At 37.7% G+C, this 14,009-nt stretch overlaps 1 long non-coding RNA gene and 2 pseudogenes across 2 annotated transcripts; all 3 read right to left on the bottom strand.

The window, feature by feature from the left end:
- Positions 1–1,136: 1,136 nt before the first annotated feature.
- On the bottom strand, positions 1,137–3,170 carry LOC148737833 (uncharacterized; annotated as a pseudogene).
- Positions 3,171–3,193: 23 nt separating this feature from the next.
- LOC148737832 (uncharacterized) lies at positions 3,194–8,029 on the bottom strand. 2 transcript variants are annotated; one of them, XR_015997080.1, is made up of 7 exons: positions 7,771–8,029; positions 7,410–7,483; positions 7,202–7,314; positions 6,997–7,059; positions 5,348–6,183; positions 4,304–4,462; positions 3,194–3,398 (listed from the first exon to the last, which is right to left on the bottom strand). It is a non-coding gene; the product is annotated as an uncharacterized LOC148737832 (long non-coding RNA). The 2 variants fall into 2 exon arrangements; XR_015997081.1 differs by having other exon boundaries at positions 6,997–7,056.
- A 129-nt stretch (positions 8,030–8,158) lies between these two features.
- Positions 8,159–10,411, bottom strand: LOC148737831 (uncharacterized; annotated as a pseudogene).
- Between the last annotated feature and the right edge of the window lie 3,598 nt (positions 10,412–14,009).

Raw genomic sequence — 14,009 nt, 5'->3', positions numbered from 1 at the left:
GACGGTCCCAGATTCTTCTTTGCCGCTTCTGAGTTGCGAGTATTTTTAGAAAGGTGACAAATTTCTTTCAGAATGAGCTACCTTCGATTGACTCAGCCGCTGTCAGATATGTTTGCGAAGATGTTGTCGATGACCAGGAAAATTGGTACAGATTTATTTTTTGTGCTCGTCTAACCGATCTCTCTTTTTCTAGTACCTATTTCCTTCAGAAGAGGAAAAATATGCGCATGCGATTGCACGTAACTGTTCGGTTTCCTTTGTTTACATAATTTGACGTGCCAGTGTTCAATTAAGGGCCTGATTACATGAGCCGGGATGATTTCTTTTGTTTTCACGCTTTGGCGAACACCAAAACAAAACAAATCAGCCCGGCTAACAGGGCCAGCCCGGATCATGTAATCAGGCCCTTAGTCACAAAAAAACCTACGGCTGCCGGTGCTCGTTCTTATTTGATCTTTAATAAAGGTATTCAAAGGCGAAACAACATAAAAAACTGGACGAAATGACAATGAAGGTACAGGTCGTTGACTGTTTAACCTCTCGAAGAGTGAAGAATTAAGAAGATGAAAAATCAAGGATTTACCGTATCCCGTCGGTAAAACGGCCACAACATCTCTGCCCGAATACATCGCTTCTAAACACAGGACTTGTTTGGGTCTTAAATTAAGGTTACAATACCAACTCCGACATAGAGCGACTTGAAGGCTGCTATAAAACGTGGCGACCTGAACAACGATAGCGTCGATTTGAAGATGACAAAGGATATGGGGCAAAAATCCAGCAAAAAAACGACTCGTCCCTAAGGAATTTTTTTTGCTCTCTAAACACGTGACCAGCCTAAACAAGGGTCTCTCCACGCTCGCTCCAGGGGGCGGGAAGATAAGAGACCCTGGGAACGAGGTTGCGGCGAGTCAATTATTGTTGTCACGCAAACTACGCCGCTTCAAATTATTTATTTAGTAAAACATCACAGGGTAACAATCTCATTTTACGTGCTGCGCTATGATCGAGAAGGATTTGGAAAAGACTCAAATTTACAAAAGCTATTGAATTTGAATACGATCTAGCTTGACAATTAATTACGAAACTTTCATATAGCAAAAGAATTACAACCCTGAATGTAATCTGAAACAAAGTTCTGAAGGAAATATGTTTATTGATACAAGAATATATTTTAAATTTTACTCTTTATATCTTGTAGAAAGAAATACACTCGAGTAAATAAATAGAAGTATGGTTTTACCTAAACATAACAGCTAAAAGCTTGTTAATTATTTGACTAACAATGATGTCTGATTCATCTATGCAATTATTCTATCAGTAAAGAGAATTACTCATTTTAAATACAAATTTCATTTATCTATGTATACTTCATCCTGCTCTTAAAACTATCAAGCTGCAACCTTTTGTAACTTTTAGTTATTTCAAGAGATGGTGTTAGAATCTGGAATAGCTTGTCTTGTGAAGTGCGCCAGCTATCAAAATACAACTTCAGGAGTAAAACTCATTTTCTCCTCTAGAGACTCGAAAAATATGACGGTTATGTTGATTTGTCTACTTTAATAGCACAACTATCAGACCCCACAGCTTGTTCTGTTTTCTTGCCGTATCTTAAATGTATATATGTAGTTGTAATTTGTCTAGAATTTTGAATCTCTTGCTTTGTAAATCTTTTTATTTTATATTTTATAATATACGTATTTAACACTGCCCCCCTCGACTAGCCTTTGCTACCTGCAGGCAGTGCATATTTTTTGTAATATTGTAAGATATCATTAATATATATCATTAAACTATCAGACTAAACTATCAATAGAAGACAAATCCATTACTAAAAGAAAAGCATTGTGTCAACATAAGCAAAATGCTGAGTCATTAGTTATTAACCCTTTGACCCCTAACAGTGACCAGCATCTAATTTCTTCTTACAATATTAACCCCTAATTAAACAAAGTCACAAGAATGAAGCAAATAATTACTAACTAAAGAGGCTCTTGATTGTTAAACAAATTCTCCTTGTCAGCACCTTGGAAAATGTATTGAGAACAGTATGGAGAATATGTATACTGTTGTTAGCATGTCACGGGTTTAGTGGTCAAACCTTTATGTACACAATTCCAGAAATACATTAGAGCAGAAACCCTGCCTCTAAAATGGAAGTCAATTAAAAAAAAAATTGGTTTATAAAGTTTTGTATGTAATATATCAGTGCATACCAAGTGATATCAGTGACAACATTACTTTTACATTCCGACAGGTTTAACCTGTCTAGCAAACATAGCTAATTTAAACAATTTTGCACCAATTTTAAAATATTTTTCTTAGTAAGTTGGCATATTACTCACATTACTGGTACACAGAATTTGTTGAGAGCCTAGTTATCATTCTCATAGGAAGTGTGCCTTATTGTGCACCAACTTGACCAAGAAAAATACACTTCACATCAAATATTTTGGGAAAGTTAAACTGTTGCTTAAAAATTAATTCAAGTACCCTTCCCAAGCCAATGCACCTTCAAGGTGCTTACCTAGAATTTCCTTATTACCTACAGTGCTTAATCCTCTACTATGTAAAGCTTCCTTTAAACCAGGTACTGTCATCAAAGTTGGATTGATAGCTACACTTCTTACCTCAGTGGCATTGCAGAACTTTAGATGAGACCACAGTGATAAGTTATCAGCAAAGCGAGTATTGCACTGTTTACAGACAATGGGTTTTAGTGCACACATCACTGATTCTGTCGCGCCTCTGCTGCTTGCACAAGTCACCAGGTCAATACTAGACAAACAACCTTGACAACTGAGCAAATCATTTTCTTTATTTCCACAACAATTTCAAACATTTGGTTGGTAACAGTGCAGTGGAGAACATCATTGGTAGTGTGAGGTATAAGAAGAGGGCATTGGTTGATGTTCTGGGAGGTAAAATGAGCGAACATAATTACTTCGCTTTACTTGCCACCATTTACCAGTAGTGGTGCTTACATTTGACTGGTTAGTTAAGGTCAAATCTTCCCTCACTCCAGAATGTTTGGCCTCTTTAGCCTGCAAAGAGACAATGCCATAACCCACTCTATACCTTGTAAACAGCAAATTTGCATGATAGGGAATGGTATATCCAACTGTCCATGTTGTGACATTAACACAAATGTACCAAACTTGCGGTGTACACTCTTAACTCACGTACTCTAAAATTGTCCTTAACAAATCCTGTTTTATTCTCCTCCTAGTTTTCACAATGTCTCTCTTAATTTCTGCTCTCACACACAAAAACTAATTTATCATCTCCCACGTGTCTCCTGTTACGACCTCGTGATCTAGCCTACATGTGCTTATGCAACTTTCGCATTGCATCACCTCTGAAAGCATCTCCTGTGTGCTTATGCAACTTCCGTTCAACTGGATGAAAAAAGTAAAGACACCAAGTTAAAATACATACTACACATTTCTTCCATTTCTGCAAGCTGGGCAGAATTGGTCTCTATTCTATTAAAAAGTCCCCCTGCATTCTTCAGATACTCACCTATGATAATGGTAATATCAAGCCAATGCAATGGCTTGATTGCCAATAAGCCTAACTGGTAACTTGTTACACCTGTTCTAGCTTCATCACTAAAATGTTCTTTTACTCTTGAAGTCCAGTATCCCAGTCCACATCCCCCCCCCCCCCCAACTGATGTATGCCTTGCATAAGGAAAACTTCTCTTCTGCAGGTATTGCTTTAGGTCCACCTCTGATTTCTGCAACATCCCCTGCTTCCTAGCACGCTCCCCAACACTGTTTGTACCAGAAACCCTCAAAAGAGTCTCTATTCCCTACAGGTGTTCCCAGAGCAGAAACAAAAGGATCAAACTTTCCTCTTTCCACTGCCTCTAAGTACAGGAGATCAATATAATGTTGCCAGGCATTGATCTTACAATGCATGGGTTCTGGCCTTAACCTGTCTGGAAAATGCCCAATCCTAGGAAGACCAAACTGTTGGATGCTATTTTCAGCCGTGAACTGTAACTTTCTGGAATTTCTATTTTTTATCTGAAAGGTTTGGGGGAAGAGAGGCAAGAAAATTGTTTACCTTTTCAGTATTAGAGGTTCTCATTTCCTTAGTGCAAAGTTTTCAGGTGTCATCTTTACCCACTCCATAACTACCCCCATAGTGTTCATGTTTCCTTTATGAACATTTGCATTTGGAGAAGGATATGCAGCTGCCTGGTTGAGTTCATTAGCAGCCCAGCTCTGCCAGGACATGCCTGCTCCTGGCTGAAATTCAACAGTGCACCCTTTATCACAAACAGTCAAAACATTACCTTCAAACATTTTCATCTCTTCAGTGAGCTGCTTCCAGTGGTCATGCATTATTTGATCTTTGTCTTTTACACTTACACCTGATCACCAAAGTTCCAGCACACCATACTTCCAATTGACATTGTCAGCTCATTTGTTTCAGTAGCTCCATCATCTGAAAACTAAAAAATTAAATGATTTTCATTTTCATTGAACCAGACAAGTTTACAAGAAAGATGGGGAACTCTCATGTGCAAATCAATAATCATAAACACCACCCCAGTGACTGTGCAAGAAACACCTGATGCCCCTGGGATCTGTGTGACATGACCAATGTCTAAACTTTTAAGAAAGTTGTCAACATTATCATCTGACAAACTGAGCTTGGGTAACCTTAAGTGAAATCCAATACATTTAATGTTACATAGCAGCCAGACTTCTTTTTCAGTATTAATAAAATTAACTTTGTGTTTTACAGACAAGATTTATGTATATGAGCACGATCCTTCGCAGTAAAGCACTATTAAGAAACACCTGATGCCCCTGGGATCTGTGTGACATGACCAATGTCTAAACTTTTAAGAAAGTTGTCAACATTATCATCTGATAAACTGAGCTTGGGTTACCTTAAGTGAAATCCAATACATTTAATGTAACCGCAGTTCACACATATAATGTAACCACAGTTCACACATATGTTTCATATGTTTGTTGTTGTTAGACAAGATTTATATTCTTAAGTGGCACGGACTGTTTCAGTACATCTTCTGAATATTGATAATCATTAATGGCTCTCTCAGAAATACCCTGAAGAAATTGGCCCCTCATAGACCACTTTCATGAATGGCTGCCAGATGAATATTCTTTTGTTTACATTTAAATTAGCCTTTCTGGCCTCGTTCTCCAGTACAAACTTCAAAAGAATACATTATCTCAAGCGAGGCCAGAAAGGCTAATTTAAATTTAAAGAAAAGAATATTAATCCAGCAGCCATTTATGAAAGTGGTCAAGGGTTTCATAGCTTGCATTGGCAGCCAAAAAATCCCATGCCCCATCCAATAGTGTACCTAACGTAGACGAGTTGCTTCGTGGAGCAGTCAGTCGAAAAGCCTGATTTTTCTTTTTCCTGCCATGGAAGTGAAAGGTCATAGCCACTCAGTATAAAGAAAATAGGTTGGGAAGCTTTATCGAATGTGAAATAAATGACTGAAAAAAGCTCTTTAGCATAGAAAAGCACACAGAGAAAATCACGTGCGACGTCGTAAAGATTATAGACTTACTGGAGGTCTCTAAAGAAGTGTGGGCTCTGAAAAGGCCCTGTTTACCAGGCTAGAAACGTGGAACTTGGGGACCAAGTTAATGCAGCGCGGGAAAAGATGCCCAATTGCGTCATAAAAGATGTGAGGTCAAGGTTTCCTAACCCTCCAGGCATTCCTTACACGGGGCATAAAAGGGAATAAGGAAATTCTCATACAGATGCCCATGTCAAGGAGAGCAATAAAATATTATAAATAACAATTGAATAAGTTCATGAAACATGTACAGTCAAAAGAAAATTAAGAGGTGGAAACCTCAATAAAACTGCATGGAAATTCCCTTGAGTAATACCTAATACTCATGAATGCTTCACCACTTAGTACCAGCAGTTGCTGTAATTATTCTTTCCTGGTTACCTCACATCTTTTACAAGACATTTGGGCGCCCATTTAAAGTTATCACACGAAGTCAGAATCACTAGTAAGCAGAGTGGACATCAGTTATTTAAATTAAAAAAGGTAGATCAGATGGTTTCCCTGAATTTGAATGTTCTTGCAGTAAGCACCCTGATCTCTGCCGGAAGATTCAGATGCCTGGCATGTTGGTACATCGGCAGAGACAATACTTCTGTATTCAAATTTTCATTCTGCAAGAGAAATAAGTCAATAAGAAAGAGTAAGCATAGCATTCAAAAGGTGCCAAAGCAATTGTGCAGAATTACCAACAGCATAACTCTTTTAACCAATCAAGAATGGCTAGTTCCATGTGCATGTTGAAGGTGTCATCCCCAAAATGGATCCGCTTAGAAGCATAAAACTAATGAGAATCACTGAATGGAGAGATTCAATCCAGTATGTTTCCCTACACTGCAGAAGGTAACAGATTTTGAGTGGCTTTTTCTGTAACTGGAACATGAATTTTTTGCAACTCTTTCAAGGCCTTTACTGCAACATCGCTAATTTGGAAAAGGCAAACTTTTTCAGGCAAAGAAATGAAAACATACAATAGCATGTGCTAATTAATTACCCGCTCTATGTCTATATATTGAGGTTCCCATAATGGCTTTCCTATATGGAGCTACAGCTTCAGGTTTAGTTAAAACCTGTTGCTCATTAGGTCGCCATTCTGCTTGCACCGTGACTCTGCATGGCAATTGACATGATTTTCCCGAGTCATAAATAAAGAGACTTATAGAAAAACAAATTAATAGATCAGTATTAATAATAGTAAGTATAATGCTTCTGGTTTTCCATTTTTACAGAGAATTGTGTAGTCTTTGAGTCTATGAATTATGCTATGTCTTGTCGGAATTACATAACACAATGTGTTCATAACAACAAAAATTAATAATCATAATTTTGGTTTCGTGAAATCGTTCTTTTGAAGGAGTACCCTGAGAAAAACTCTTTGTACCTTATGACTACTACACATTCTCTCAATAAACAGTCATTCAAATTACCTGTTAATGGTCAGCAACAATCAGCAGATTAGCATGAAATTCTTGCTCACCGAGTGGACTCTTCTTTGCACAGAAGTACACATCAGAAATAAATAAACAAAGAAAAAAAAGAATTACTTTAGTCACACTATAAAGGAATTTTCTGTCCTCCATACTCATATTACATCAATGGTAGGATATTATTGAGGACGCAAATGTACTGTACCTTGGGTCTCGGTTAGAAAAGTCAGCAGCTTTTTCGTCATAGGGACTTCACGGCTCACTGCTGAAGTTTCACTATCCCTACTCCAGTTTACGACTCCTAAAACTTTTTTGGTTCTAAGCAGAATCAGTAAAAATAAAAATATTTGTACAAATAGCATTGAGTGTATCAAGGTTCAACATATCATACAAAGAGTTGAAAAGCATCTTACGAGAAAGAAAGGGCTGACACCGTCATGTGTGCTGCTGATCTACTCGAATCATGCCTTGCATCCGTAATAACACACTACAGGAAGAAATGGTAGATATCAAAACATAACATTGAACACATTTCTGTACTCACAAATCTCTCAGGGTTTACAATTTGATATCAGATATTGTATGCTTAGATGTGCTAGTCAGCAGAACTTTGCAGAAGTCTACTAGATCCCATGCATCAAATTGACTGCTTGCAGAGATCCTGGCTTGCAACAAGGAACAATTGAACAAAACTCATGCATGCACCTCCCATACTCTAAGACTGGTGTATAAGTATGTGGCCAAAGACAAAATAACATTGAAATCAACTTGTACCTCTCCATTTACAACATAACCAGGGGTGTTTTGTCACTTCTTCCTGGGCAGCAGACATGGACTCATTGGAAACCCTATTCACAATGTTTGCATAACAATGCTTTTTCAAGACTGTTGAAGTAATTTAAAAAAGAGGTATCTTAGAATTCAGGTAAGAGAGAAACCAAATAAAAAACTGCTCAGTCCATTTGAGGTATTTTTGTGGAGAGATCATCATTTAACTTCCTGTAAACTGTTATTGACTGCCATTTGCTTTCAAGAAGAAATACAACATAGGAGGATTAGAGAAAGTGTCTTGCCAATCTATGAAAAACAGAGGCAGATAAGTGACCAGTTACAACAAAACTCAAGAATACAGAGAGAGCGAATTTCAGAAAATTTCCAGCAGAAAACGAAAAGGTACTTACCTCAAATTTACATAGTACTTTGGACGAGATCCTGCCATGATAGAGGAGGAGAGCCACTTGAATGAATCTCCACATACACATGAAACTGTTACGGACACAACGTGACTTTGTCGATTGAAGATTAGTAAATCGCAATCAATGAGTTTTCCATAGTAACAGCATGCTGTGGAGAGTGTGTTACAAAAAAAAAAAAAAAATACAGAGTTCGCAGAGCTTCCTCGCTGAAGAGATACACCATGTATATGGGGTCGTTCTCTACTGAAGGCGCGGTGATCTGCATTCTTTGTGGTGTATGTTCTGCATGTGGAGGGGAAACTGGAGAAGCAGCATCAGAGGAAGGCAAAGAAATACACGAAGATGGAGTGGAAGACGCTAAAGGAAAAGAAAACCGTGTGGTAGATGGTGTAGAAACAAGAGAGGGGTCCGAACTAGCTGTGCTTCCAGTTGATGATAAGCTCAGTTGGATCGATGTCAGTCCTTTCCTCTCCATTTTCTCCTCAAAGGCTAACAGAAGAGCCTCCATCAGATCCGCGTTCTGTGTACTTGAGGTTGTTTTTGTTAGATTTAGCGCACCTTTTGCCATTTTGACGCGTTCCTTGATGCCAAGAAGTCTGCTCTCTTGAGGAAGCTCTCTGTTGAAAGAGAACTGAAGACCTCGATCTGTTGGACGCTTTTTCTTGCGCATAGATGGGTTATTTCCGTCAGCGATAACGCACAAAACTCACAATAAATATCCTTCGAGCAGCGACAGCTAAGAATGTTGCCGAACAACCACTAGAGTTCTGAAATTCTGGCTGCTAATCGCACTTACTTAGAGCCAATGTCAGCGAAAATACTGCGCATGCAGTATTTATGACGCCGCTAGTTTCAGTGGGAATAATCTGAAGGCTCAGCCAACCGATGTGTGCAAGGGGCTTGAGGATGTAAGCCGAAGTTACACGGCGCGAGTTTTGAAAATACAACTGTACGACTGCATAGTCGACCGTAGCTCGCACTTTCAACGGCCGAACGATGTGTTGGTGCCAAATAAAATCCAAATAAGCTAAATTATGGGAATGAGAGACAACAAGACTCACTATCTTCTAATTTTTGACCAAAAAAAAAAAACTTTTAATGTGTCTTCCATGTACACCATTTCACTTATGGTCAGACCGTTGGTCGCAATATTGGATGATTCTTTCCGATTTCAGCTGAAATCAAGGAGTGAAATGGCACAGAATCCTTCACCTGGACCTGGCCGTCCAAGAAAGTATAATTGTAGGGTTGATCATTGTCCAGTAGCCATTTCACCAGAGGGACTTGACAATAAATCCACTAAGGCTTCTTTGGGCAGAAAAAATTGTAAGCTATGTTATGAATTTGACAAGAAGCAAATGAAAACCCCCTGGCAGTGTGCAGTTTGTAATATTCCCCTCTGCCTTCAACTTGATCGTAATTGTTTTCAGAGGTGGCACACTGCTGAATGTGATCATTTAAGAGATTGATATATTTGAGAGCCTAAGTTTTAACATGTAATTGGGTTTTTTGTTAATTAAACTGCACTTAATTCAGACAATTATCTTTTGTTGTCATTGAGTTTGGGTGTTGTGTGACACTCTATCCAGCTTGCTCATCACAAATTTTATCTTTTTTTGGTGCAACTAAACCTTAGTAAGGTGTATATTGCTAGGGGAAAATACCCTAGCATATTTTACAGAGTTTTAAACTCATTATATTGCCAATGAGGCATTTGAAAGTTGCATATGTTACATAAGTTGTAAAATGAGCATGGAAAGTGTGACAAATTGGATGTCACCTGTCAATCAAATAGAATACTGTTGAAATCTGTGAGATGTTTTAACTTAATTGCAAGACCCTAAACTTACATTCTTGAGTCTAAAATCCCCTTCAGCCACTAAACTCTCGACCACAGGAGAGAAATATTCTCAAATTTTACTTGGTTGAGCATGGCTTTAACTGTATATATGACGTGAGAACTCTGCAGGGGGCCGCCCGTCAATCAAAAAAATTTCTTAGTTGGAAAGAAAATTTTATGTTCTTAAAAACCATATAAAGTTTTGTATACTTCCTCCATTGTTTGTTTCCTGGAAATGGATTATTTGCTAGTCACCCCAAAAAGCTCAATTCAAAACAAGTTATAATAGGGTTAGGGGGTAATTTATTTCCGCATACGTTTTAAGGCACCAACTTTTTGTGAGAAGTGTTTCTTTATATGGCAAATGTGCTTCGACCATGACAAACGTAAAGTGAAAACCGAACTTTCGGACTTCACAAGCAGGGCGTAGCGACGATTTGACGATTCGATGGCCCGGTAAATATTATGTTCGAGTAACAATGTGTTCAAAAAGTATTGTTTAATAGAAGATTTCGCGTCAAATCGAAGTTTTTTCAGAATTTTCAACATAACGCTGCGCAAATTCTGGCCTTCAAGGCAAGTAAACAACTATCTAAGCATAATGAATTTTACCGCGTGGGCTTTGTACACGTAAGAAATTCGTACGTTTTTCACTTCTAACAGCAAATCAAAGACTGTTTTGAATAAGTCTGTAGTCCCGAAATATTTCTTGGCCATTTTAGTCTTACTTCCTATTGACAGTTTCTATCTAACTTGAGATCTCTTCACTCACGGACAAATTGCATTTTGAAATATGATGATCCACGGGAGGTATAGATAAGAATAACTTCCCAGCATGGCGCGACATTTCAAATACATCATGGGTCACGGGGATAAGTTTTCTCAGTTTATAATCTCTTGGTGCGGTGTGCTCAGGGAGTAATCATCATTTCTGAAGATTTACGCCTTAGTAAGGGTCGAGAGATGATATTTAGGAAAATATTCAAATTGTCGAAAATACTATAAACGTAGCAGAATAGAGCAAGGAAATCTTCCAAGATGTAGAGACTTGAGATTGGTTGTAATAGACTCATCACAATTTTCAAAGCTCGCGGAAAAAAGGAAGAAAAATAATTAAACATACCGTATTTCCAAAAGAAAGATCGAAGGCTTACGAATCCTTATTTCGTGCTTTGAAACTCAATTATGCGAATCAGTGGGTTCCACTGCCGACAATGAAAATAATATGTGTCCGTTAACCGTAAATTGGCCAAAATATCATCATAGAAATCATGTGAAAGACATTTGTAAATTATTTGCCAAAATTGCCAAAAAATTATCTCTCCTTACATTTCATAATGACGAAGAAAAAGCCTCCTTTCCACAGGGTTAGGCTTTTAATTTTGCATTACTGCGCAGGACCCTGTTACGAAAAATTGATACGCTATTTCAAATGCTCCTTGACAAAATGAATGTATCCTGAGCTCATTTCTTAATGGTAAAAGAAATGCCACCAAACAAAGCACAAACGCCCTGTGGAATTTTAAAAAATAGAATTGGCCAATGGCTAATACATGTTGCATGGATGGATAACTAATATATCGGCTCCGCGCGATCAAACGAAATGCAATAATGCAGTGGACACGTTTGGCTCAAAGTATGAATGTCTTGCAGTATCAGTAGCTTTCCTTCTTACCCAAAACATTTCTCACCACTCGAAGATATTGATGATAACAATAATGCATTTATATCAGCAACGCAGCTGAACGCTCGTTACACAAACTAACTGCCATCATTTGTTGACAGGCGGTTGTACAACAACCAGTTGGAGGACTTACCAAAAGAGATATTCATGAACAATACCAACCTACAGTACCTGTGAGTCAAAAACAAAGCCTATTCCTCCTATTTTTAATCCTGCAGGCAATGTAAAAGGACAATGCACAGGGAAAACGAAAGTGTTGAAGAGATAGTTGTAACAGTTACTACACTGAAATGATCAGACATATTCACCAAAGTTAAAAAAAAAATGTACTATTGTTTAAAATAAAATACCGATAGATAAGGCCACACTTTGTAGTCGTCAATCAGACAATCGTTATGATATCTGTATATATCAACCCAGTCCACAGGTTCTTAGCCTAGTTACCATGTACTGTAAGTACCATGTAGTACCATGCAGTCATAAAATACATTCTGCTGCATAAAATTGCCTTATGGGTAAAACCTTAGTACTCCGGACACCCCTCTAAACCGGACAGTTCCTCCGGTCCCAACGGCGTCCGGTTTTGAGCGGTTCCACTGTGATTGCTCATTATTAGAATGTGTCAGAAATTTTCGTCAGGAAATATAAGAAAATACACTTGCATAAATGTGCCCTCCGAAATTGAAAATAAATCATGGGTCGCGGGGATAACTTTCCTCATTTTATGATCTCTTGGTGTGGTGTGCCAGGGGAGTAATCATCATTTGTGAAGATTTAGGCCTTAGTAAGGTTCGAGAGATGATATTTAGGAAAATATTCAAATTATTGAAAATACTATAACGTGGCAGAATAGAGCAAGGAAATCATCGAAGATGTAGAGACTTGAGATCGGCTGTAATAAACTCATTACAATTTTCAACGCTCACGCAAAAAGAAAGGAAAAAAAAAAGAACCTTCTTCCGTATTTCCAAAAGAAAAATCGAAAGGTTAGAGTCCTTATTACGCGTTTTGCAACTCAATTATGCGAATTAATATGATGCTGGCGCTAAAAATGAAAACAAAAATTATCCCGTTAACCATGAATTAGTCAAAATATCAACCGTTAGCCGTAAAAGCCATCACCCTATAATTTATAGCCACTCTTAAAAATGGACCTTCGCATTAGGGGTTAAGTGAATATCGCCCAGATCGAAAAATTCAATTATGCACAATTCTTGAAAAGCCAATGAGGTTTCGATTAACTTTAGAGTAGGAAAGATTCATGCGCAAAGTTTTAACGAAATCGATTTTTGGACTCGAAATGACCCGGACCACTTCTTCTAACTGGGTGAACTGTACATCTTTATAAAGCCGCACCTACACTTAAAACTAGGAAATTCTAAAAAACATGCAATAGCTGAGAAAAATTCGTTCGCTACATACATCATCATAGAGTACAGATGAAAGACATTTGTAAATTAATTGCAAAAATTGCGAAAATATGATCTTTCCTTACATTTCATAATGGCAAAGAAAAAGCCTCCTTTCCACAGGGTTAAGCTTTTTATTTTGCATGACTGCACAGTGCCTTATTACGAAAACTTGATACGCTATTTCAAAGGCTCCTTGACAAAAAGAAAGGGAAAAAGGAAAGCTTCTGAATTACACTTTTTTCTGACTCTTCAGTTACAGTGTAACCAGGACTTGGTTACCTTGTTTCCTTTTGTTACAAGTTATTTTGAAGTTTTCTAAGCTTTTTACTTCTAAGTTTTAATTTGACGTGGGACGGTGCGAACATTCAACGTATTCGAAAGGTGTTCAATATTGAACCAGAAATATTTTGTTAAGATTTAGATGAAAACTTAAAAAAAATTGTTTAAAACCAATAGCGGAAAGAATAGGATAGAATAGAATATGGTAGCAGCCTTATCTAAAACATTCAAACTTTCAGCTTATTCCGATTTCGACAAATCCGTGTGCGAATAATCCTACTTATCCACCCTTAAAAATGAACATCACTAATCATAAAATATGCAAAGTTTGTCCAATAGAGCTTGAATGCAAGACTACTATGTCAGGTTTGTTTTGATTTTTAAAAGCTCCAGCTGATTCCTCAACAGAGATACATATTTTACTCCGGCCTCCCTGTCTTGGGAAATAAGCCTGATCGTATCATATGAATCTGTGCGTGCACAATAAAACAGCTTTTATGTAATCTTTAACAAACTATTTTCAATATACGTTTTATATGACTAATCCAATATTTCCCACTCAAAACCATTGCTGTTAATTTACTCACCCCTTATCCCCTACG

Source organism: Stylophora pistillata, chromosome 2 (genome assembly GCF_964205215.1).
Source record: "Stylophora pistillata chromosome 2, jaStyPist1.2, whole genome shotgun sequence".
NCBI lineage: Eukaryota > Metazoa > Cnidaria > Anthozoa > Scleractinia > Pocilloporidae > Stylophora > Stylophora pistillata.
The sequence above is the reverse complement of the archived record's forward strand: the minus strand, read 5'-3'. Positions and strand labels throughout refer to the sequence as shown.